Raw genomic sequence first — 24,889 nt, 5'->3', positions numbered from 1 at the left:
TGCAAAGGGGCACCCTCCAGTTTCGTTACGTCAATGATTGCCACTGTAGTTCCTGACACTGAACAAAACTACTTTGTGTGCCAATATGCTCCTTGTGGAAGAGCAGAATGCGATCGCTCACAGTAAAGCCAGCCGAAAGAGAGAGAAATAGAAGTTTAATAAAAACAAAATGTTTTGTTAACACCAGACCTAATTAGGAACCAAGACCCACATGTAGGTAGCTTTTTGCACATTGCGATGCACAAACCCAGTTTTGCCATTCGGTAACCTGGTTACCGAATCGCAAAACGGGTTTGCAACTCGCAATTAGGAAGGGGTGTTCCCTTCCTAATTGCGACTCGCAGTGCAATGTAGGATTGTTTTGTGACCGCGAACGCGGGCGCAAACCAGTCGCAGTTTTCACCCATTGTGAATGTCACTGTAAACATTTTTTCAGAGCAGTCAGTGGTCCTGCGGAACACTGCCTGCTCTGAAAAAATGAAACGAAAACGTTTCATTTTTCGTTTTTGTAATGCATCTCATTTTCCTTTAAGGAAAACGGACTGCATTACAAAAAAAAAAAAAAAACAGCTTTATTAAAAAGCAGTCACAGACATGGTGGTCTGCTGTCTCCAGCAGGCCACCATCCCTGTGAGGGCCGCCATTCGCAAGGGGGTCGCAAATTGCGACCCACCTCATGATTATTCATGAGGTGGGCATTTGCGAAGCCCTTGCGAATCACAGATGGTGCCATCCTACATTCGGATTTGCGACTCGTAAATTGCGAGTCTCTCTGACTCGTAATTTGCGGGTCGCAAATCTGAACCTACTGACATGTGGCCCCAAATTCTTAAAGAAAGTCACAAAAGTGCACCCATGGTATATGTCGTACCCTTATAAAATATTTGTGAACTGTATTTTAGCATGGGTAAATACGATGTGTAGATTTGCTCATGTGAAAATCTATTGAGCATTTGCAAGTTCATTTTCCCTCCAGCCACTTTCTTCCCAACCCTGGAAGAAGTTCTGATTCTGCCATTGTCAGGAGTAAATGTCCAACCTTTCTTATTATGGGAAAATATTAGAGAGAAGCTGGTGAAAATCTTTAAAACATGCAGGTTAGTAGGTTTGCAGACTCAAAGGCATTTCAGCCCTGGAACTATTGCTTACTGCTTCCTCCAGCCCCAGTATGCAGATCTGCAGAAAGGTGGAAAAATAAGGCAATTGCTACAGTAGGGATTGAAACTGCAAGTATTCAAGCCCTACTAAGGTAGTAGCCCTGGCATAATCAGAGAGGCTATTATCAGAGCTCTTACATAATGAGATTGCTGCCATATTTGTCGCCACACTACATGGCACCAAAGGGACAAGTAGATCTTTTTACAGGACAAGTAGATTTGAGAAGCAACCTGTCCCCTGGACAAGTAGATATTTTAATAAATTCCACACCCCTGCTTATCATTGTCTTAATTTTCCCTCCGATCTCTGGCTCAGATCGGGGGTCTGTAATTTCCTCCATTCAAGCCATCTTTCCCTGTCTGCTCCATTTTCGGGCCTTACAGAGATTGAAGATTCGTCACCTGCAGAAGGGTCTGACTTACTCAGACCCAGTAAACCTGGAATCAGAGTCCAGAGAAGAACTCCCCTAGTGGTTGAGTCACTTAGATGCTTTAAACAGGAGAACAATTTTCTATTCTACCCCAGATCTTGTCTTAAATCAGATGCAAGTGAGACAGGATGGGGCGCAATATGCGGTCAACTCTCAAATAAAGGTATATGTACTCTTCAGGAGTCATCTATGCACATCAACATATTAGAGATGCTTGAAGGTTCCTTTGTCATCCAGACCTTAGTAAAAGACAGCACAAAATACACAATCCTCTTACGAAGGGACATCCTGTCAGCAGTCAGGTACATAAACCATCTGGAGGAACAAGGTCCAAACCTCTGACAGTTCTTGTCAAGATCCTTTAGGAATTCTGTCTCCAAAGGAACATTTCTGTCAAAGCAAATATCTTCCAGGGAAATTAAATGTGATGGCAGACTGGTTTTCCAGACATCTACAGGATTCAGGAGACTGGAGGCTTCATCCTTCAGTATTCAGTTGTCTTTCTTCTTCGGCATTATGTCAATATACCTCTTTGCCTCCCGTTTCAACTCCCAACTCCTTTCCTTCTTCAGTTGGAGGCCAGATCCCTTAGCTCTTGCTAAAGATGTGTTTCTCCAGCCATGGCCCCAGTCCTTTCTTTATGCTTTTACCTTTCCTTTTAATGAGTCCTCACACAGGTTCGCAGACAACAGTCATCTCTAGTTCTGGCTCAACCTTGGTATCCAATACTGTTGAAGCTAACTCTGGACTTTTCATTTGGGTTCCTCCCTTTCCCGACTTGCTATGTAGGGTCTTCGTCACAACCTCATTTTAGAGCAGAGGGGTCCCTTTCCCTCATTGCATGGCTGATTATGGGGCTTCCTGAAGAACACCAGGAATTTCAGAGGAAACAACGCTGCTCATTTATAATTCCTAGTCCCCTGACACAATAAAGGCCTACAAGTCAGCCTGGATGGTCTGGTGTAGCTGGTGTTTGGACAGTGATTCAGATCCCTTTTCAGCAAATGTGACTTTGATGGTTTATTTCCTAGCTGCTTTGGCTTTACAAAGAAAAGCCTACCGTACCATTATTACCTACAATTATTAGCTATTTCTGCAGAGCACATCAGAATGGATGGAAGCCCTATCAGACACTATCCTCTGGTTTATCGCCTTTTAAAAGGAGTACGTTTTGTAAACCTCTTGTTCCCAAGCAGAGCACCATGTGGGGCGATAACTTGGTTAAACATTTATTTCACAGTCAGACAATGCTGATCTCTCTCTCAAACATTTATCTGCAAATTTAACTATGCTTCTGTGATTGGTTTCGTTCATAAAGCACTAGATGTATTTTCTTTTCAGGGCTCGAAAAATATTTTTAGAACCTACTCACCCCTTCTCCAAGTGGAAAAAGAACAGGTGTTCTGTTCAGACAGAAACTGAATTAGCAATTAAGATGCCTTTAAACCTTATTTTTGTCACATTTGCCCTGTGTTCAGAGACAGAGGTCAAAAGTCAGTTTGTCTTCTTTCAATGCAAATACATTTACTTGTGACTGCAGAGTTCCAGGATTTTTTAAGTTGAACTGTCTGACCAGTGTGAAATGAAAGGCTGTGGGTATCCGGTCTTTTCTAACACACATTTATATAACTAAGTCAACTTTAACAAACATTTCAAAATATATTTCAGTAGTTGTGAAAGACCATTTATTTGTACTTGTGTGATGAAAAAATATTTTAATAGGATGAAAAAAAGTCAGAACTCTTTTCTTTGTGATGTGAAATGATAAATATTTTTTTCTGGAACCTAATTTTCACAGATTATTGTTAATACACTATGTAGTTTTATCAGTAAAGCAGCAAGTTAGTGGGAAGGTTTTTGGACATTTCTTGGACATTTACTGTCTGTAAACTAGTGTGATACCACATCATGCTTTAGTAATGTACTTAACAAAAGTGAGTGTTTAAACATAAACTGAGAAGCACTCCTGCTCTGATGGCAAAGCTATTAGTAAACTAAGGGGCAAGTCATGCATGGATCATGTGCACCCTATATGTAGGCTGTATTTATTATACATGGAGCAAATGTGTAGTGTATTTTATTAAACAGAAGAGGACTTTTTTTTAAAGCAGAAATGCTAAACTTGCATATTTGAAGGTGCACTCATATTTGAGAATGAAGAAAAAGGTGACTAAGATACAGTATTTGCATAGGATCACACAATTTGAGACACGTTTCCGGGTCAAGAACATTAAAGTTAGGTCGAGTAGATCAGTGGTTCTCAACCTTTTGACTTCTGTGGACCCCCTTTTTTATCACTACTGGAACCCAGGGAACCGCCCACTGAATAATTATTGGAATCTGGGGACCCCCCCACTGAGTCATTACTGAAAACTGAGGACCTAATCTGTTAATATTATTTAATTTTATAAGCAGTCGTGGACCCCCTGAGGAGACTTTGAGGACCCTCAGGGGTCCCCGGACCAAAGTTTGGGAACCCCTGGGGTAGATTGTTCAAGCTACTCGACCTGCAAGTCTAGTAAAATGTTTATGATATTTTTAGGCCTGATTACTCTTCTCTGGGTGTGTATTTTCAGTTACTAGAAGCACTAAAACTAACTTAATGCCAGTACATTAACTTTTTATCCTTCTCAACCTAAATTATGTGTTGGTAATTGTTTAAAAAGTTACGTTTCACAAACTGCAGATTTAAAAAAAAAAACTCAATTTCCCAACTCCTCATTTCCTTTCAGAACCCCCACAAGCCAGTTTTTGCTCCCAACTTGACCCGATGGGTTAGATGGATCATGTCCTTGGCTGACATTAGCACCAATTCTTTTGGTGCCCATTCAACCAGAGGGGCTATGGCCTCCAGGGCTTTCTGAGAAGGGTGTGTTTACATGATCTTCTCAATTCTGCAGATGCTCAAAAATTAATAAAACCAATTGCTAGTCCATCTGAATCTGTTATATCATTTTTTTTAACTAGCGTAATATGAGCCTCTCTTCCTGTAATAAAACTGAGATCTTCCTAGCCTTGACGTCAGAAAGGCTAGATTTTAATAAAGGTATGGAGGAAAGAATTATCCACCACTGTGAATTCCTAGTTTTTTGGTTTTACTTGTGTTGCTTGGGAACCATGTGAAGATTTTTCTCATCGTCTTCAGGGTGCTGAAGCAGAATGTTGGGATAGCTTTGACGTGAGGTGATGTCCAGCTTGCTGTTAATAGTGATCTGAGTATCTAGACTTGGGTCATGAGAGTGGGTGTGGGACCCAATCGGCCGGCCACCAGGTGGAGTGCCATGGAGATGTTCTTAGTGAAGATTACAACTTCTGTCTTGTAGGTGTTCAGTTTGAGCCAGTTGATCGTCATCCAACAGGCTACTTCGGTCATGCAGGCAGCGAACTTGTTTCGGGTGTTGCGAGTCTTGTCTGAGAGGGAGGATATGAGTTGAGTGTTATCAGTGTAGGGTACGACATTGGTGTCGTGGGCAAGGATGACAATTGCCAGGGATATCATATAAGTGTTTAAGAGGGTTGGGATGAGAAACAAGCCTTGCTGTACTCCACAGATGAAGTTGCAGGTGTCTGAAGAGCAAGGGGCCAAGCTGACTGTGTGTGTGTCCTGCCCACCAGGAAGGAGCAGAGCCAGAGGAGAGTGGGTCATCGTATTCCAATATTGTGTAGACAATAGATGAGTATAGGGTGGGAAACTGACGAAAGCTGTGGAAGAGGTACAGAAGGATGAAACCCACATGTTGTTTCTCTCTAGGATCATGTGGAAATCATCTGTAGCAGCAATGAGGTAGTTTCTGGGCTGTGTTTGAGTCTGAAGATAGACTGTGTAATGTCAAGGAGCTGGTGGTTGCCGAGATGGTCGGTGAGAAGTCTGTTCATTCGTTTTTCTAGGACTTTGGCTGGGTACATTAGTGGGGAGCTCAGTCTATAGTTAGCAAGCGTAAATTAGTCCGCAGTGGGTTTGAGTAGTGGGAGGACTGTGGCATGGTTCCAAGTGTTCTGGAAGTTAGCTGGCCATATGAAGGCATTAGGTTTTAGTGATTTTCTGATTGTCTTGAATTAGTGAAGGTATGATGGCGGGAGAGGGGCAGGGGTCTGAATATGACCCCTCCTGCACAGACTTCATGTTAGAGCAGTCTCTTCTGTGGTGCAGTCAGGTCATGTGGTAAAAGTCAATTCTCTGGCCAGGATGGGGGAGTCGATTTGAAAGGTTTGTGGTGTCTGGTTGAGGGTTGAAGATGCTGTGTATAGCGGTTTTCTTGCTGCAGAAGAATTTTGAGGTTTTTTTTTTTTGCAGCTGTCCTGTGGGAGGGGTGATGTTGAAGGAGGCTGCTGGTGAGATTAATTCTTTCATGAAGGGGATGATCTCTTTGCTGCGGTTGGGGTTGCCATCAATGTGGTCTGCAAGTGCAGTGCCCATGAGGTTATGGATCTGTTGGTGGTACTGGCCTATAGCTATAGTGCCCAATGGTGCTCTTAAAGGTGCTTTTGCCTGCAATGTCTCTGCTAATTTTCCATCTAAGCTCCAACTGTTTGCACTGGCATTTCATCATCCTGGTATCCTCAGTGTACTAAGCTGCATTGCAGTCTTGAATCTTGTGGCTTTGCTTCACCTGAGTGGAGTGATTGTGTTGGTGCAGACAGGGATCCAGTTATTGGAAGTTGTTGGTGGATCCCAGCAGGCTGTTAATGTGTTTTAGCCAGACTAAAGGGAGAGTGGTGGTCCAGTCCTCCTCTAGAATGTGGGTCCAGTTTTGGCAGATAAACCAGTGGTGGTGGTTCTGTGGTGGTGGTTCTGTGGCATTGGGGATGGGAATACTCACTGGGGGTGGGAACAGTGTATCCAGCTTATCGTTGTGGGCGTATCTACTGAGACGTTACCGAATAAGGGGAAGATCGGGGTCCAGGGGGTACCCGCTGGACTGTGTGGGTCCTTCACACTTTGGTGAGGCAAATGTTTCCAATGTCTTCTACTACTGCAGTTTAGTTCGGGTTGGTGCAGTCTTCCAGATGGAAATTGGGTTCTCTAAGGAGGATGAAGAAGGTGAAGTCAAGGATGAGCGGCACTACGAAGTTCATGAAGTTGCAGCCAAAGTTGGTAAGCGGTATTGGTAGTCTGTAGACTTGGGTGTTGATAAAGGCAAAACTGACTGTGATATGAAGTTTAGGTGTGAAGCTTGAAAAATGGGTGTTTCATGTTGCTGCTGGGTGTATAAGTGATGGTGATGTAGCTGGTGGTGTGCCTAAACAGATGTTTCTTACATGGAATACTGGCCAGACATTAACTTAGCACTGGAATGCATTAGACCTTTTCCAGGAAAGGCAAACAAGGAAAATAGAGATGGGGCACTTTAGTGTGTGGTTCTCTAAACACCTATAATGTATTATAGGTATGTGGATGGTGAAATTATATAAAATGTTTTGCATGCAATAACTAATTGTATTTGAGTTCCTACAAAACGATGGATTACCCAACGACAATGAAACCAAAATGAGCGTTCCCGTCTCAAGCTTTAAATAAGAACCTCACATAGCTCTCAGCCTGTCAAAGTGGTCTTGTGACCTTTCCGACATGGAAATGTTTGCTTGACATTAATTTAACATTGGAATGCGTTAAGACATTTTCCCAGAAAGATAAATAAAATGTTGAAAAAATAAACACAGGCACTTTGTTACCTTTGTTGGTTTTCACAACATAGCCTTGTCTTTTAAGTCGTGCTCATCCTAGACCCACCTGTCTTGTTTAAATTTTGTATAGAGGGGCAGGGAAAGAATGCTCAATTGCAGTGCCTTGTGGAGTATAGCATTCCATAGCTCAATTGTAAAAATGTAAGTGGATTAGGAACAAATATGCTACCAGGTCAATCAGCACCTTTACCTTTATTTAGAAGCATACTGAAAGTACTTTGAGTCCACTGAATGTCACCTACTGAAAGAGTAAGAGATTTTTGCATGGCAGTCCATCTGGAAGCCTGGTAAAACTAGCATGGTAGAAATCACCATCTAATGCCTAGCAGGATGGAACCCACACCATCCCATACACTCTTAAATGAGCCATACCTTTTAGATACAACACACTGCTTATCTGAGCTTGACTGCCCTCAGTGTCACTGTTTTTTAGAGAGACATACTGCGAAGGCATGGTGACCCAGAGGGTACCACCCAGGGCCTGCTTTTTCCATGAAGGGTGTTCGATCTAGATCACTGTGGAAAAGATTTAGGGCCATATGTATTAACACATTTTCCCATAGACATAGAATGGGTAAAAACCTTTGATACATCTGGCCCGTAGTCTCCAATAAGGCGAAGCAGCTCAACACGTCGTAAGTGACTCAACAGGATTTATGGACCTGAAAGTGCAAGCGCACTGAGTTACCGGGTAAGCACGTGCCACACACAGGACTTCGGGCGACTGGTGTTTCTGGCTCGATAAGAGTGCCCCTGACGTCGAAACTCCTAATATCCGAGATTTTTTTTACCCATTCTGTGGTAGCTACGAGGTACTGCATGAGTCGCACTCAGCGCGCAAAGGGCCCACTAGAGCACAGGCCAGTAAAACAGAGCAGTGGAAAAGAGCTGGCAGTACCATTGACAGAGTTAGCCTGCCCTGTAACCAGAACGCGAGGGAAGCCCTGAGATCATATCTGATGCGTGTTTCCATAGTAGCACAGTGCCACACCGAAGAAGCAACTATAAACGCTTTACTAGTACGCCACCACCGAACTAAACGAGACAAACCTTAGCACCACCTGACTGGAACGGAGGCGCTTCCATCTTACGCACTGCGCATTTCAAGTCTACGTCGAAGAAGGACTTAAGGAATTTTTGTGCAACAAGCAGCATAAACATCGAGAAAAGACTTCTGATCAACAAAAGGAAGTGTGAGAAAGTAGAAACAGGAACACCGAATTTGAACAGCGCACGTGACTTCGAGAAATGCCTCTTTTTCTAAGTCATTAAATAAAATATAGAAATGCAATCGGCACCGATTTTGTCAGTAGGAGCATTTTTACCCAATTTTTGGAGCTTTGGATGAGACTAATCAACCGATTGCAAATGTATTCAGGAAAGCAAAGACTAGACCAGAAATCCGATTTTCAAAAATATATCAACATAGCTATGACCAAGCACTCGTTTTATAAACAGCAGAGAGTCAGGGAGAGTATTTCAGTGACTGTGTAGCCAGCTTAAGAGAACTTTCTTTTAAGTGCTAATAATTTTGAGCACATTAACTCATTAGAGCAGTGCTTCCCAAACGCTTTAGAACCACGAGACTCTGTTTAGTAGGACAAACTTTCATGAGTCGCCTAACTTTAGTTGACATGAGGCAGGCGATTTTTTAATGTAACTAAAGCATCATGTGGTAGTGTACTGTCATTTACAGCCATCACATTTTCCATTGAAATGGCCACTAAATTTGCACAGAAATAACAGTTTTATAGAGGACAATATTTTGCACACAAAATGATAATGTGTAGAAATTGTGTTCCAGTAAAAATCTATTATTTGTATGGGAACCTCTGATGCTGCATGCAATCGGGCGGGGTCAGTGAGCACGGAGGCAGGGTCAAAGGCGTGGCTAGAAAACCAAAATATTCTGTATTTTTTTGTTTTTTCACCTTCAGGTAACTACGTATAAAATGTCACAGCTTACATGAAAAATACATTTTAAATAATGAAGTTAACCAGTTGCAAGCACATTACATTACAAAACCTTCATTGGGTAATGCACTGCAGAGGTGTGTGTTTAACCAGAAAGCCACAGAATAAAATCTTGGTTGGAGCAGTGGAGAATAATGTCTTGTGTACTTAGTGCTACGAGGGCCCAGCCAGTGACAGAAAGCACCGAGAACATGTAAGTCATTATGTTAAACATACATTACACACAGTTACCAAATGTGGCAAAAGGTTTCTGCTAAAATGATGCTTCTAAAATATAGATTTTAGTAACACCCAGACTGTAACTAATGATTTATTTTATATAACTGCCCTGAAAAGCACTCACTTCACAGCTCAGCTGGTAACTTCCTTGCAGAACCAGTCGAAAAGGATAAATCTTTGTCATCACAAAAGTTTGTGTGATTTGTTTGATCAATGAAACCAGCACCAGCTCCCAAGCCCCCTTTACAGTTGCAGATTAAGCAGTTGAGCGCATTTCCCTTTTCTTACAGGCACTCTGGCAAGAAGGCCTGTTCAATGTTAAACTGTTTGCCCCTCCCTCGATCTCACAGCACCTTAGACTCCTTGAATGAAACTTCAGTTGAAGCATTTGCACTATCAGAGTTTTCCATCCCGGGATGGCTGCCTTTTCATAAAAAGTAGGGTAACGGTTCTTCATAAATGTAAAAAGTACAGGCATGACGTGCCTCTCCGATCCCGCCCACTTCAACTCCTGAAGTAAAGTGTCTTGGTTTGTTCTGATCCTACTAAACTTTTTGTTTCCATCATGCTTCACAATTCAATGTATTTTATTTTCTCTGACTACAAAGTTAGAAGAGTTTGTAAACACCAGGCTCTGTGTTAAAAAATTAGGAGCAGAAGGCATAGCCAACATCTGACCTCTGTCATTGAAGCGCAGAACATGTGACACAATAAATACAGAATTTAAGGCATCTTTATTTATTGCCTGGACTGACATGACCCACCAAAAATCATCTCAGTTTCAGAAAACCTGCATTGGAGACCAGATGATTCTGTAGAGTCACGGGGCACTCCCAATGCAGGGCCAGGCGGCAAGCACAATAAAAACACAGGACACCATTAGCTATTAAGAAGTATTGCCACACGTGGTCCTCAACCCATTCATTTATGCTTGTCGGCCAAGCCCTCCTGGTTGCTTGCTGCTTGGTCTTACACCTAGTAGGTGCCTGGTGGCACTGTACATTCCTCTCCAAGTCAGTTCACAAACTCAAGCCCCTGGTGGATGTATGAGTGGGTCCTTTCGGTCATCCACACAAAGTCTATGAGGGACTGGCGTGGCTATGGACTCTGTCAAACGTTGTAGGGCTATGAGGTCCTTAAGTCCAGTCTTTGGTAATGTCTAAACTCTTTTGCATGATTCACTCTGGAGGGGTCAGCTTCCCTTCTTGAATCTGGAGGTGGACTTGGTCCACTTTGACTTCGAGCATCATCATTCCAATCTGGAGTTTCCAGAGCGGGAGGGAGCTCATTTCTTAAGTCCTTTTTTGTAAGAAATTGCGTTGTTTGTTGACCAGGTTGTGAGCCCTGGTCAAGCAGCAACCACAATCCTTGTCAAGATAAGACACAAGCAAACCCCAAACAGACCTGTGCTCAACCCCCGAGTAGCCTGGCACAGAGCAGTCAGGCAAAACTTAGAGGCAATGTGTAAAGTATTAGTGCAACACTTCAAACAGTAACCTAGTGAAAACAAGCCACAAAATGAGTCTACAGCAGAGGTAAACAATAGAGTAGATTTTAATAAATAAAACAATGCCAAAACAACAAAAATCCAATCAGTAGAACATGAGATATTGAATTTTAGTTAGTTTGCACGTCTGACTTTAATAAGTAAACTTACAACGGGACGCAAATAGGTCGATGAACCTTTTGACTCACAGTGATGATGTTCCCACTATAACCCAGGTACATGCAAATTAATGATCATCAATCAACAATCAATGATAATCAATAACATTAATAATCAATAGTCAGTAACTGTCACGCACCATGACCTTTCAGTCATGAATACCTACACCTTTTAGTAAAAGTTACAATATTTATTTCCCTATATTAACAATGCTAAAGTCATTTTAGATTAATCTCAAAATCAAATGAAACACATTCAGAAACTATACTGGATGTCCAAAGCGGCGGAAGAAACTTAATCTAATCAAAGCTTATACTACAACACATTCTAAGGTTATGGTGCAAATCAATAACAAAGTTAACTGTGTCAGAGTGATTACACACATTGGAGTTCATTATTCCCTATTAGCAGAATTTCCTTAGTGAGGATCCTTAACTAATACCAGATTAGCATTAGCATGTTGGGCTTCATGCAAAACAATTTAGTAACACAAATTTGGAAAAACATTTAACTATGTCTCTATCAAACGGTACGGTTGGTACCTAGAAAGAAAAAGCAAATAGACATAATAATCAACAGTCTAATTCATAATACCTATCCTCAATGTGAATCAGCAAGCAGAGTCAGTCTTCATCCTAAGGACATCAGTCAATCAGCAAGGTGTCAGGATTCAGCATCAAAGTTCAGAAGTGCAAAGCCTTTAAGCAATAAAGTTAAAGACATCTCTTATCAAGATGCAAAATGGTCAAGAATGAGCTATGGGCAAATGCGGAATGCTTAAGGCAAAATGCAAAAGGCAGAATGTTGGGTTCTTTTCAGTGCAGTCTTGTTAAATCAAAACCACTAAAACTATGTCTCAAATCCCTATTGGTCAAGGGATCGCATGTTCACACTTTGTCCAATGAAACAAAAACTCCAACTCTATGAATTCTACCATTACTCCGTTCACAAGTAGGTCATTGGTTATCCTGCAATGTCCTCATCACCTGGCTTGTCAGGTAACAATATTGTTGCAGCTTCTACTCCAGCCAGTGTCTCCATTGTTCTCCTCCTGAGAAAGTCAGTCTCACACACATTACACACAAAATGTTACATTAGCAAGAACAGCATCTTCTAGCAGTCGGTTCTCATGAGAAAACCTTTCAGCTATGAGCACATTTAAACAATACAATGGAAAATCACAGTTTAACTCTCTAGGACAGCCATTTATTAAACGTTAGGAAATAAAGCTTTGACATGAGGCCTGGCAAGTAGGCCAAGACCTTCGCTAAGTTAAGGCCTACAGTTAATAAAGCTAATACATAATGCATAACCCTTAATATGGCATATTACTACATTAGTCAGACATATATTCAACATTTCATAGTATTAGAATATCAGTAAGTACACTTCTTGAACATTGGCGGCCACTCATCGTAATCACATTTTCAAATGTGTGCATTATTTTTCTCTACGTGATTATATTTTCTACACAAATCTATTAGTCAGAATACATGAACACTCATTAATATTTTTTATCAAAGCACCTGCGCTAGCAAGTTTTAAGTAAAAATAGGTCAACATGAACAAAGCAATATAGTGGATATCTGGTTTCACCAGACCAGGACAAAAGTTCAGGTCAACCGCAATGGAGCACTGGCCAGCTGAAGGGACCATTAGGCCCTCTGAACAAAGTACCTTAAATCCTGGTTGAGGAGCATCATGTGGCTCCACGTCAAAGATGTGTTACACAGCTGAGGTGATGCGCCAGTTCCAAGATGCGACGACGCTGTAGTGCGATGTCCTGTTGCAGCGAAGTCGTGGATCCAATCGGCTGGGCTTACAATGTAAAGGGCAGAGTTGGGGATGCATTGCGCAGTTGAGACGATGTGTCAGTTCTGATGAGTGGTGAAGCTGTAATGTGGAATTTCGTCATTGAGGGTGCCATCGAAGAGAGATGTGAGGAGCTTCACTGAGAAGAGTGTCATGCAGCGAAAGTTCCGAAGGCAATGCGCCAGTGCCAAGGTGCACATTACTGTTGCGATGTGAGTCTTTCGTGATGGGTCCAATCCACACAGTAGCAGCGATGCATCGGTTCTGCTCAGGGATGAGCTAATTCATAGAGGAGATGCATCAGTTCTTCTCGAGGATGCACAGGTCAGCAGAGACGGTGCACCGGTTACACTGTCAAGCACCTTAGTCCCACTATCAAGGGTCCAGGACTGGGGTGTCACAATTTGGCAGAGGAGACTCACATACGGCAGAGTCCAGGTGCAGAAGCAGGGTGGTTGGAAGTCTTTTATGTCCCTGAGACTTCAGATTAGGAGGCCAGCCAACTAGCCTTTGGAGTCACTCTGGGTTCACAAGAGGTGTAGGTCAGGTCCTTCTCACCCAGGCAAGAGGGTAGCAGGCAGCAGGTTAGCACAGCAAAGCAGAAGTCCAGAAAAGTGCAATCCAGTGGAGTGGCACTCCTTCAGCAGCACAGCAGTCCTTCTTCCTGGCATAGTATCCACACGTCCAGAAGTGTACTGAAGTGGTGGTGTCTGAGGTCCATTTCTTTTACTCAGTGGTGCCTTTGAAGTGGAGGAGACTTCAAAGACATGTCTTTGAAGTACACAGATGTCCTGCCCTTCCTGTCCTGGCACCAGTCTAACTATGGGGTGTGCAGCCCTTTGTGCAGGGACAGGTTGCAGCCTATTCAGATGTAAGTGATGCTGGGTCCAGCTGCTCTGCCACATCCTGCTCAGGATGGCCCATCAAGTCACACTGAAGCTCCCATTGTATGTGGCTGTCTAGGGGGAATACACAAAGTCCATCTGCCAGCTATACCCAGTTGTGAGCAGAGACAGACTGCAGGCACCAAGTGGCCAGGGCATGAAGATGCCAACTCTCTGAAAATTGCATTTTCAGAGTTGCAATTTAAAATCAGATTTCACCACAACTTAGGATTTAAAATTGTGATTCCAGAGTCACAAAACATGAATGAATTATCTGTGCCCATTTGGAAGTTACACTTGTAAAATGTAATGGTATCCTACGGGAGAGAAAGGCCTTGCAGAAGTGAAAAAATGAATTATGAGTTTCTCACTACCAGGACATGTATAACTAAAAGGTACAAGTCCTAATTTTTTAAATACATTGCACACTGCCCTGTGGACTGTCCAGGGTCTAACTCAGGGGTGACTTATATGCATTAAAAAAATAACTTTGGGTCTGGCAAAGGGGTTAATTTGGCAGGCTGAAATAGCAGTTCAAAACTGCACATACAGGCTTTGCAATAGCAGGCCTGAGACATGTGTAGAGAACTACTTAAATGGGTAGCATAATTAGTGCTGCAGGCCCACCAGTAGCGTTCAATTGACATACCCTGGGCACATGTAGTGCACTGTGCTAGGGACGTATAAGTAAATTAAATATGCTAGTTGTGGATAAGCCAATATTACCCTATTTTAGAGGAGACAGCACAAGTATTTTAGCACTGTTTAGCAGTGGTAAAGTGCGCAGAGTCCTAATGCCTGCAAAAATGAGGTCTGAAAAATGGAGGAAAAAGGCAAACAGTTCGGGGGAAGACCACCCTAAGGCTGACAAGTCTAACAGCTTTCAATCAGATTGCATTTCTGGTTATAGTTTCCCCTCTGCGGCTTGCAGTGACCATTATTCTTGAAGTTCAACAACTCACAAAGGGTCTCTCCCAAACAGTATTTGGAACTTGGGTCCTGGGTGTCAAGTTTTGGTCTCCGGCACGTAAGGCTGGACTGGCTGCCCATCTCATCTAGCTAGTATTCTCATTGGTGAATCAATGTCTTTCTTTGCCACTACTGTGTCCAGTACGGCTAGTCACCAACGGCCACTGTTGGGAATACTGTCTTGGGCTGGGTGTTTCAGTAGAAGGTCCACTGGTGCACACTCTGTGGTGCATTGCGGTGTGTGCCGATATGCCATAAGAAACATGTGCAGGCACTCTTCCAGATCCTCGCCTTAGTCAACTCTGATTCTCAGTGTCTTCTCAAGGCTATTGTAAATCTTTAGGTCTCTCCATTCACCTAGGATCACTGTGTCATGATCTTTCTGTGCCGTATACCCAGGTTGCCAAGGTAGCCCTGAATTCCTGGCCTAGAAAATTAGGACTGTTGTTTTTTTTGACATCCTCGGGTAGTCCAAAGAGGGTGAACATTTTATTAATGACTTGTTTCACACATTAAATGCTGTGGATTGTATCACCTCCACTAAGGAATACTTGGAGTGGTCATCTATGACCACAACAGTGGAAATTTCATTGGGAAAACAGCCAAAGACCGTGCTCAGGTGTGTCAACTGGTGTGGTTGGTGTTCCTCGGTTGCAATTGAAGTTGGCATTGCTCCTCCTGTGGTGATCTGACAGGCAACACAATGGCTGAAAGGACGTCTACCCTTTTGTCCGGTCCAGAGAAACAGACCTTCCTTCTCAGCCAGGCTTTGGTCTTGGCCTTGTCCTGGTGCCCTTTGTGGGGGAAGTTGACTATCTTCTCCCACAGGGTGCTGGGAACCACAATGCAGTGCCCCCGCAATAGCAGTATATCCGTGGTGTAGCTGAGCTTGTGTCTGATCCCTTGTAGGAAAGTACCATCTTGCCTGGCATGTTACCCCCATTTTTCACTGTATATATGTTGTTTTAGTTGTATGTGTCACTGGGACCCTGGTAACCCAGGGCCCCAGTGCTCATAAGTGTGCCTGAATGTGTTACCTGTGTAGTGACTAACTGTCTCACTGAGGCTCTGCTAATCAGAACCTCAGTGGATATGCTCTCTCATTTCTTTCCAAATTGTCACTAACAGGCTAGTGACCATTGTTACCAATTTACATGGAACACCCTTATAATTCCCTAGTATATGGTACTGAGGTACCCAGGGTATTGGGGTTCCAGGAGATCCCTATGGGCTGCAGCATTTCTTTTGCCACCCATAGGGAGCTCTGACAATTCTTACACAGGCCTGCCACTGCAGCCTGAGTGAAATAACGTCCACGTTATTTCACAGCCATTTTACACTGCACTTAAGTAACTTATAAGTCACCTATATGTCTAACCTTTACCTGGTAAAGGTTAGGTGCAAAGTTACTTAGTGTGAGAGCACCCTGGCACTAGCCAAGGTGCCCCCACATTGTTCAGAGCCAATTCCCTGAACTTTGTGAGTGCGGGGACACCATTACACGCGTGCACTACATATAGGTCACTACCTATATGTAGCTTCACAATGGTAACTCCGAATATGGCCATGTAACATGTCTATGATTATGAAATTGCCCCCTCTATGCCATCCTGGCATAGTTGGCACAATCCCATGATCCCAGTGGTCTGTAGCACAGACCCTGGTACTGCCAAACTGCCCTTCCTGGGGTTTCACTGCAGCTGCTGCTGCTGCCAACCCCTCAGACAGGCATCTGCCCTCCTGGGGTCCAGCCAGGCCTGGCCCAGGATGGCAGAACAAAGAACTTCCTCTGAGAGAGGGTGTGACACCCTCTCCCTTTGGAAAATGGTGTGAAGGCAGGGGAGGAGTAGCCTCCCCCAGCCTCTGGAAATGCTTTCTTGGGCACAGATGTGCCCAATTCTGCATAAGCCAGTCTACACCGGTTCAGGGGACCCCTTAGCCCTGCTCCGGCGCGAAACTGGACAAAGGAAAGGGGAGTGACCACTCCCCTGACCTGCACCTCCCCTGGGAGGTGTCCAGAGCTCCTCCAGTGTGCTCCAGACCTCTGCCATCTTGGAAACAGAGGTGCTGCTGGCACACTGGACTGCTCTGAGTGGCCAGTGCCACCAGGTGGCGCATTTCTGGTTATAGTTTCCCCTCTGCGGCTTGCAGTGACCATTATTCTTGAAGTTCAACAACTCACAAAGGGTCTCTCCCAAACAGTATTTGGAACTTGGGTCCTGGGTGTCAAGTTTTGGTCTCCGGCACGTAAGGCTGGACTGGCTGCCCATCTCATCTAGCTAGTATTCTCATTGGTTAATCAATGTCTTTCTTTGCCACTACTGTGTCCAGTACGGCTAGTCACCAACGGCCACTGTTGGGAATACTGTCTTGGGCTGGGTGTTTCAGTAGAAGGTCCACTGGTGCACACTCTGTGGTGCATTGCGGTGTGTGCCGATATGTCATAAGAAACATGTGCAGGCACTCTTCCAGATCCTCGCCTTAGTCAACTCTGATTCTCAGTGTCTTCTCAAGGCTATTGTAAATCTTTAGGTCTCTCCATTCACCTAGGATCACTGTGTCATGATCTTTCTGTGCCGTATACCCAGGTTGCCAAGGTAGCCCCTGAATTCCTGGCCTAGAAAATTAGGACTGTTGTTTGTTTTGACATCCTCGGGTAGTCCAAAGAGGGTGAACATTTTATTAATGACTTGTTTCACACATTAAATGCTGTGGATTGTATCACCTCCACTAAGGAATACTTGGAGTGGTCATCTATGACCACAACAGTGGAAATTTCATTGGGAAAACAGCCAAAGACCGTGCTCAGGTGTGTCAACTGGTGTGGTTGGTGTTCCTCGGTTGCAATTGAAGTTGGCATTGCTCCTCCTGTGGTGATCTGACAGGCAACACAATGGCTGAAAGGACGTCTACCCTTTTGTCCGGTCCAGAGAAACAGACCTTCCTTCTCAGCCAGGCTTTGGTCTTGGCCTTGTCCTGGTGCCCTTTGTGGGGGAAGTTGACTATCTTCTCCCACAGGGTGCTGGGAACCACAATGCAGTGCCCCCGCAATAGCAGTATATCCGTGGTGTAGCTGAGCTTGTGTCTGATCCCTTGTAGGAAAGTACCATCTTGCCTGGCATGTTACCCCCATTTTTCACTGTATATATGTTGTTTTAGTTGTATGTGTCACTGGGACCCTGGTAACCCAGGGCCCCAGTGCTCATAAGTGTGACTGAATGTGTTACCTGTGTAGTGACTAACTGTCTCACTGAGGCTCTGCTAATCAGAACCTCAGTGGTTATGCTCTCTCATTTCTTTCCAAATTGTCACTAACAGGCTAGTGACCATTGTTACCAATTTACATGGAACACCCTTATAATTCCCTAGTATATGGTACTGAGGTACCCAGGGTATTGGGGTTCCAGGAGATCCCTATGGGCTGCAGCATTTCTTTTGCCACCCATAGGGAGCTCTGACAATTCTTACACAGGCCTGCCACTGCAGCCTGAGTGAAATAACGTCCACGTTATTTCACAGCCATTTTACACTGCACTTAAGTAACTTATAAGTCACCTATATGTCTAACCTTTACCTGGTAAAGGTTAGGTGCAAAGTTACTTAGTGTGAGGGCACCCTGGCACTAGCCAAGGTGCCCCCACATTGTTCAGAGCCAATTCCCTGAACTTTCTGAGTGCGGGGACACCATTACACGCGTGCACTACATATAGGTCACTACCTATATGTAGCTTCACAATGGTAACTCCGAATATGGCCATGTAACATGTCTATGATTATGGAATTGCCCCCTCTATGCCATCCTGGCATAGTTGGCACAATCCCATGATCCCAGTGGTCTGTAGCACAGACCCTGGTACTGCCAAACTGCCCTTCCTGGGGTTTCACTGCAGCTGCTGCTGCTGCCAACCCCTCAGACAGGCATCTGCCCTCCTGGGGTCCAGCCAGGCCTGGCCCAGGATGGCAGAACAAATAACTTCCTCTGAGAGAGGGTGTGACACCCTCTCCCTTTGGAAAATGGTGTGAAGGCAGGGGAGGAGTAGCCTCCCCCAGCCTCTGGAAATGCTTTCTTGGGCACAGATGTGCCCAATTCTGCATAAGCCAGTCTACACCGGTTCAGGGGACCCCTTAGCCCTGCTCTGGCGCGAAACTGGACAAAGGAAAGGGGAGTGACCACTCCCCTGACCTGCACCTCCCCTGGGAGGTGTCCAGAGCTCCTCCAGTGTGCTCCAGACCTTTGCCATCTTGGAAACAGAGGTGCTGCTGGCACACTGGACTGCTCTGAGTGGCCAGTGCCACCAGGTGACGTCAGAGACTCCTTCTGATAGGCTCCTTCAGGTGTTAGTAGCCTATCCTCTCTCCTAGGTAGCCAAACCCTCTTTTCTGGCTATTTAGGGTCTCTGTCTCTGGGGAAACTTTAGATAACGAATGCAAGAGCTCATCCGAGTTCCTCTGCATCTCTCTCTTCACCTTCTGCCAAGGAATCGACTGCTGACCGCGCTGGAAGCCTGCAAACCTGCAACATAGTAGCAAAGACGACTACTGCAACTCTGTAACGCTGATCCTGCCGCCTTCTCGACTGTTTTCCTGACTCGACTGTTTTCCTGCTTGTGCATGCTGTGGGGGTAGTCTGCCTCCTCTCTGCACCAGAAGCTCCGAAGAAATCTCCTGTGGGTCGACGGAATCTTCCCCCTGCAACCGCAGGCACCAAAAAGCTGCATTACCGGTCCCATGGGTCTCCTCTCAGCACGACGAGCGAGGTCCCTCGAATCCAGCGACTCTGTCCAAGTGACCCCCACAGTCCAGTGACTCTTCAGTCCAAGTTTGGTGGAGGTAAGTCCTTGCCTCACCTCGCTGGGCTGCATTGCTGGGAACCGCGACTTTTGCAGCTACTCCGGCCCCTGTGCACTTCCGGCGGAAATCCTTTGTGCACAGCCAAGCCTGGGTCCACGGCACTCTAACCTGCATTGCACGACGTTCTAAGTTGGTCTCCGGCGACGTGGGACTCCTTTGTGCGACTTCAGGTGAGCACCGTTTCACGCATCCTTGTAGTGCCTGTTTCTGGCACTTCTCTGGGTGCTACCTGCTGCTGAGAGGGCTCCTTGTCTTGCTCGACGTCCCCTCTCTCTCCTGGTCCAAGTTGCGACCTCCTGGTCCCTCCAGGGCCACAGCAGCGTCCAAAAACGCTAACCGCACGATTTGCAGGTAGCAAGGCTTGTTGGCGTTCTTTCGGCGGGTAAACACTTCTGCACGACTCTCCACGGCGAGAGGGATGCGTCCACCAAAGGGGAAGTCTCTAGCCCTTTTCGTTCCTGCAGAAACCTCAGCTTCTTCTGTCCAGTAGAAGCTTCTTTGCACCCGCAGCTGGCATTTCCTGGGCATCTGCCCATCTCCGACTTGCTTGTGACTTTTGGACTTGGTCCCCTTGTTCCACAGGTACCCTAGATTGGAAATCCACAGCTGTTGCATTGTTGGTTTGTGTCTTTCCTGCATTATTCCTCTAACACAACTTCTTTGTCCTTAGGGGAACTTTAGTGCACTTTGCACTCACTTTTCAGGGTCTTGGGGAGGGTTATTTTTCTAACTCTCACTATTTTCTAATAGTCCCAGCGACCCTCTACAAGGTCACATAGGTTTGGGGTCCATTCGTGGTTCGCATTCCACTTTTGGAGTATATGGTTTGTGTTGCCCCTATCCCTATGTTTCCCCATTGCATCCTATTGTAACTATACATTGTTTGCACTGTTTTCTAAGACTATACTGCATATTTTTGCTATTGTGTATATATATCTTGTGTATATTTCCTATCCTCTCACTGAGGGTACACTCTAAGATACTTTGGCATATTGTCATAAAAATAAAGTACCTTTATTTTTAGTATAACTGTGTATTGTGTTTTCTTATGATATTGTGCATATGACACTAAGTGGTACTGTAGTAGCTTCACCCGTCTCCTAGTTCAGCCTAAGCTGCTCTGCTAAGCTACCATTATCTATCAGCCTAAGCTGCTAGACACCCTATACACTAATAAGGGATAACTGGGCCTGGTGCAAGGTGCAAGTACCCCTTGGTACTCACTACAAGCCAGTCCAGCCTCCTACATTGGTTGTGCAGCGGTGGGATAAGTGCGCTGAGACTACTTACCACTCTTGTCATTGTACTTTTCATAAGAGAAAAATATACAAAACAAGGTCAGTGTATATACACATAGCCAAAAAGTTTTGCATTTCCTCTTTTCACTATTTTCTAAGTGCTGAAAAGTACTTCTAAACTTTCAAAAAGTTCTTAAAAGTTTTAAAAGTTTTTTTTCTGTCTTTCTAAAAAGTTCTGAAAACGTTTTTCTCTTTTTCTATCACTTTTAACTCTCTCTAAAAATGTCTGGCACAGGCCAAAATGTTGATCTGTCCAAACTTGCATATGATCACCTTAGCTGGAAAGGAGCAAAGAGTCTCTGCATAAAGAGAGGTTTGAGTGTAGGGAAGAATCCTTCCTTAGAACTGTTAATTAACATGCTTAGAGAACAGGATAAGGCTAAAAGTGCCCCATCTGTTGAAAAAGTAGCTAATGGTTCTCAATCTGATCCAGGGACTCCCCCAGGAAAAGATTCTGGACAGAAACTTCCTAGCCTGCCCATTACTAGACAGTTTAGCATAGTTGGTAATGATGATGAGCCACACCATACAAATAGTGTTGTCTCACATCATAGCAAAAGCATTTATTCTCACCATACTGGTAGTGATGTTTCTGTTAGCCAAGCTGTTAGGGTGACTTCTGTAAGGGACAGGTCTCCTTCTGTTCAATCCCATCATACCTCTGTATCTAGGAATGTCCCTCCCACCAACCCTGATGACAGAATGTTAGAGAGGGAACTCAATAAGTTGAGGGTGGAACAAACCAGACTGAAGCTTAAAAAGCAACAGCTGGATTTGGATAGACAGTCTTTTGAACTAGAGAAGGAAAGACAGAAGTTGGGTTTAGAAACCCATGGTGGCAGCAGCAGTATTCCCCATAGTCATCCTGCAAAAGAGCATGATTCCAGGAATCTGCACAAGATAGTTCCCCCTTATAAGGAGGGGGATGACATTAACAAGTGGTTTGCTGCACTTGAGAGGGCCTGTGTTGTACAAGATGTCCCTCAAAGGCAGTGGGCTGCTATCCTATGGCTATCATTTAGTGGAAAAGGTAGGGATAGGCTCCTTACTGTGAAAGAAAATGATGCTAATAATTTCCAAGTTCTTAAGAATGCACTCCTGGATGGTTATGGCTTAACCACTGAACAATACAGGATAAAGTTCAGAGAGACCAAAAAGGAGTCTTCACAAGACTGGGTTGATTTCATTGACCATTCAGTGAAGGCCTTGGAGGGGTGGTTACATGGCAGTAAAGTTACTGATTATGACAGCCTGTATAACTTGATCCTGAGAGAGCATATTCTTAATAATTGTGTGTCTGATTTGTTGCACCAGTACTTGGTGGACTCTGATCTGACCTCTCCCCAAGAATTGGGAAAGAAGGCAGACAAATGGGTCAGAACAAGGGTGAACAGAAAAGTTCATACAGGGGGTGACAAAGATGGCAACAAAAAGAAGGATGGTAAGTCTTCTGACAAGGGTGGGGACAAATCTAAAAATGAGTCTTCATCAGGCCCACAAAAACACTCTGGTGGGGGTGGTGGGCCCAAATCCTCTTTTAATCAGAACAAGGAAAAGAAACCATGGTGCTATTTATGTAAAATAAAAGGCCATTGGACAACAGATCCCAGTTGTCCAAAGAAAAGCACCAATGCTCCTACCACTACAACCCCTACTGCTACCCCTAGTGTCCCTACTAATAGCAGTGGTGGTGGGAGCAAACCTACTAATAGCCAATCCAAGGGAGTAGCTGGGCTCACTATTGGTAACTTAGTTGGGGTTGGCCTAGTTAGGGAGGCCACAGAGGCTGTGTTAGTCTCTGAGGGGGCTATTGATTTAGCCACCTTAGTTGCTTGTCCCCTTAATATGGATAAGTACAAGCAGCTACCCCTAATAAATGGTGTTGAGGTTCAGGCCTACAGGGACACTGGTGCCAGTGTGACTATGGTCATAGAGAAACTGGTCCACCCTGAACAACACCTACTTGGTCACCAGTACCAAGTAACCGATGCTCACAACAACACACTTAGCCACCCCATGGCTGTTGTTAATCTCAACTGGGGGGGGGTTACTGGTCCAAAGAAAGTTGTGGTAGCCACAGATTTACCTGTAGACTGTCTACTAGGAAATGATTTGGAGACATCCGCTTGGTCAGATGTGGAGTTGGAGGCCCATGCAGCAATGCTGGGCATCCCAGGGCATATTTTTGCTTTGACAAGGGCTCAGGCCAAAAAGCAAAAAGGACAGGGAAGCTTGGATCCTGGAACAATGGACTAAGTGCTCCCTAAAGCTAGGGCTAGTAGAAGCAAACCACTTCCTACTATCCCTCCCTCTACAGTGGATTCAACTTCTGAGGAAGAAGAATTCCCTCCCTGTGCAGAACCTACACCAGAGGAGCTGGAAGCAGACACTGCTGAGCTTTTGGGTGAAGGGGGGCCTGCCAGAGAGGAGCTGAGTGTGGCACAGCAAACCTGTCCCACATTAGAGGGTCTCAGACAGCAAGCTGTCAAACAGGCTAATGGGGATGTCAGTGACTCTCACATAGTTTACTGGGAGGACAACCTCTTGTACACTGAGCATAGGGATCCTAAACCTGGAGCTGCCAGGAGATTAGTGATTCCTCAGGAGTACAGAAAGTTCCTCCTAACCCTGGCACATGACATTCCCCTAGCTGGGCACCTGGGTCAAATGAAAACTTGGGACAGACTGGTTCCATTGTTTCATTGGCCTAGGATGTCTGAGGACACAAAGGAATTTTGTAAGTCCTGTGAAACCTGTCAAGCCAGTGGCAAGACAGGTGGCACCCCAAAGGCACCCCTTATTCCACTGCCTGTGGTTGGGGTTCCCTTTGAAAGGGTAGGGGTTGACATAGTTGGCCCCCTTGACCCTCCTACTGCTTCAGGCAATAGATTTATCTTGGTGGTAGTGGACCATGCCACAAGATATCCTGAAGCTATTCCTTTAAGGACCACTACAGCACCTGCAGTGGCAAAGGCCCTCCTGGGAATATTTTCCAGGGTGGGCTTCCCAAAGGAAGTAGTATCAGACAGGGGAAGCAATTTCATGTCTGCATACTTAAAGGCCATGTGGAAGGAGTGTGGTGTAACGCACAAGTTCACAACACCCTATCATCCACAAACAAATGGACTGGTGGAGAGATTTAATAAAACTCTCAAAGGCATGATTATGGGTCTCCCTGAAAAACTCCGCAGGAGATGGGATATCCTTCTACCATGCCTCCTTTTTGCCTACAGGGAGGTACCCCAGAAAGGAGTGGGCTTCAGCCCCTTTGAACTTCTTTTTGGACACCCTGTTAGGGGTCCACTCACACTTGTAAAGGAGGGTTGGGAACAACCTTTAAAAGCTCCTAAGCAGGATATTGTGGATTATGTACTTGGCCTCAGATCAAGGATGGCTGAGTACATGAAAAAGGCCAGTAAAAACCTTCAGGCCAGCCAAGAGCTCCAGAAGCAATGGCATGATCAGAAGGCTGTTTTGGTTCAGTACCAACCAGGGCAGAAAGTGGGGGTCTTGGAGCCTGTGGCCCCAAGAGCACTCCAAGATAAATGGAGTGGACCCCACACAATTGTTGAAAAGAAGGGAGAAGTCACCTATTTATTTGACTTAGGCACTGCCAGGAGTCCCCTTAGGGTGCTCCATGTCAACCGCCTGAAACCCTACTATGACAGGGCTGATCTCACCCTGCTCATGGCAACTGATGAGGGACAGGAAGAAGACACTGATCCTCTACCTGATCTCTTCTCTTCCACAGAACAAGATGCTCTTGTGGAAGGTGTAGTTTTGGCTGATTGTCTTACTGCTGAGCAGAAAGACAATTGCATAAATCTCCTAGATCAATTCTCTGAACTCTTCTCTACTGTGCCAGGTACCACTTCTTGGTGTGAGCACACTATAGATACTGGAGACAGCTTGCCTGTCAAAAGTAAGATCTATAGGCAGCCTG

At 44.8% G+C, this 24,889-nt stretch overlaps 1 long non-coding RNA gene across 14 annotated transcripts in view; it reads right to left on the bottom strand.

Annotated features, from left to right (window-relative positions):
• The window catches only part of LOC138259234 (uncharacterized), a 189,708-nt gene extending 181,311 nt beyond the window's left edge, over nucleotides 1–8,397 (bottom strand). For 13 of the 14 annotated variants that reach the window (XR_011198687.1, XR_011198682.1, XR_011198683.1 and 10 more), the window contains exon 1: nucleotides 8,324–8,397. This is a non-coding gene — a long non-coding RNA (uncharacterized lncRNA). The remainder of the gene's footprint in view (nucleotides 1–8,323) is intronic. The other variant, XR_011198688.1, reaches the window with a different exon arrangement.
• Nucleotides 8,398–24,889: the final 16,492 nt, after the last annotated feature.

Source organism: Pleurodeles waltl, chromosome 9, assembly GCF_031143425.1.
Source record: "Pleurodeles waltl isolate 20211129_DDA chromosome 9, aPleWal1.hap1.20221129, whole genome shotgun sequence".
NCBI classification, from domain to species: domain Eukaryota; kingdom Metazoa; phylum Chordata; class Amphibia; order Caudata; family Salamandridae; genus Pleurodeles; species Pleurodeles waltl.
The sequence above is the reverse complement of the archived record's forward strand: the minus strand, read 5'-3'. Positions and strand labels throughout refer to the sequence as shown.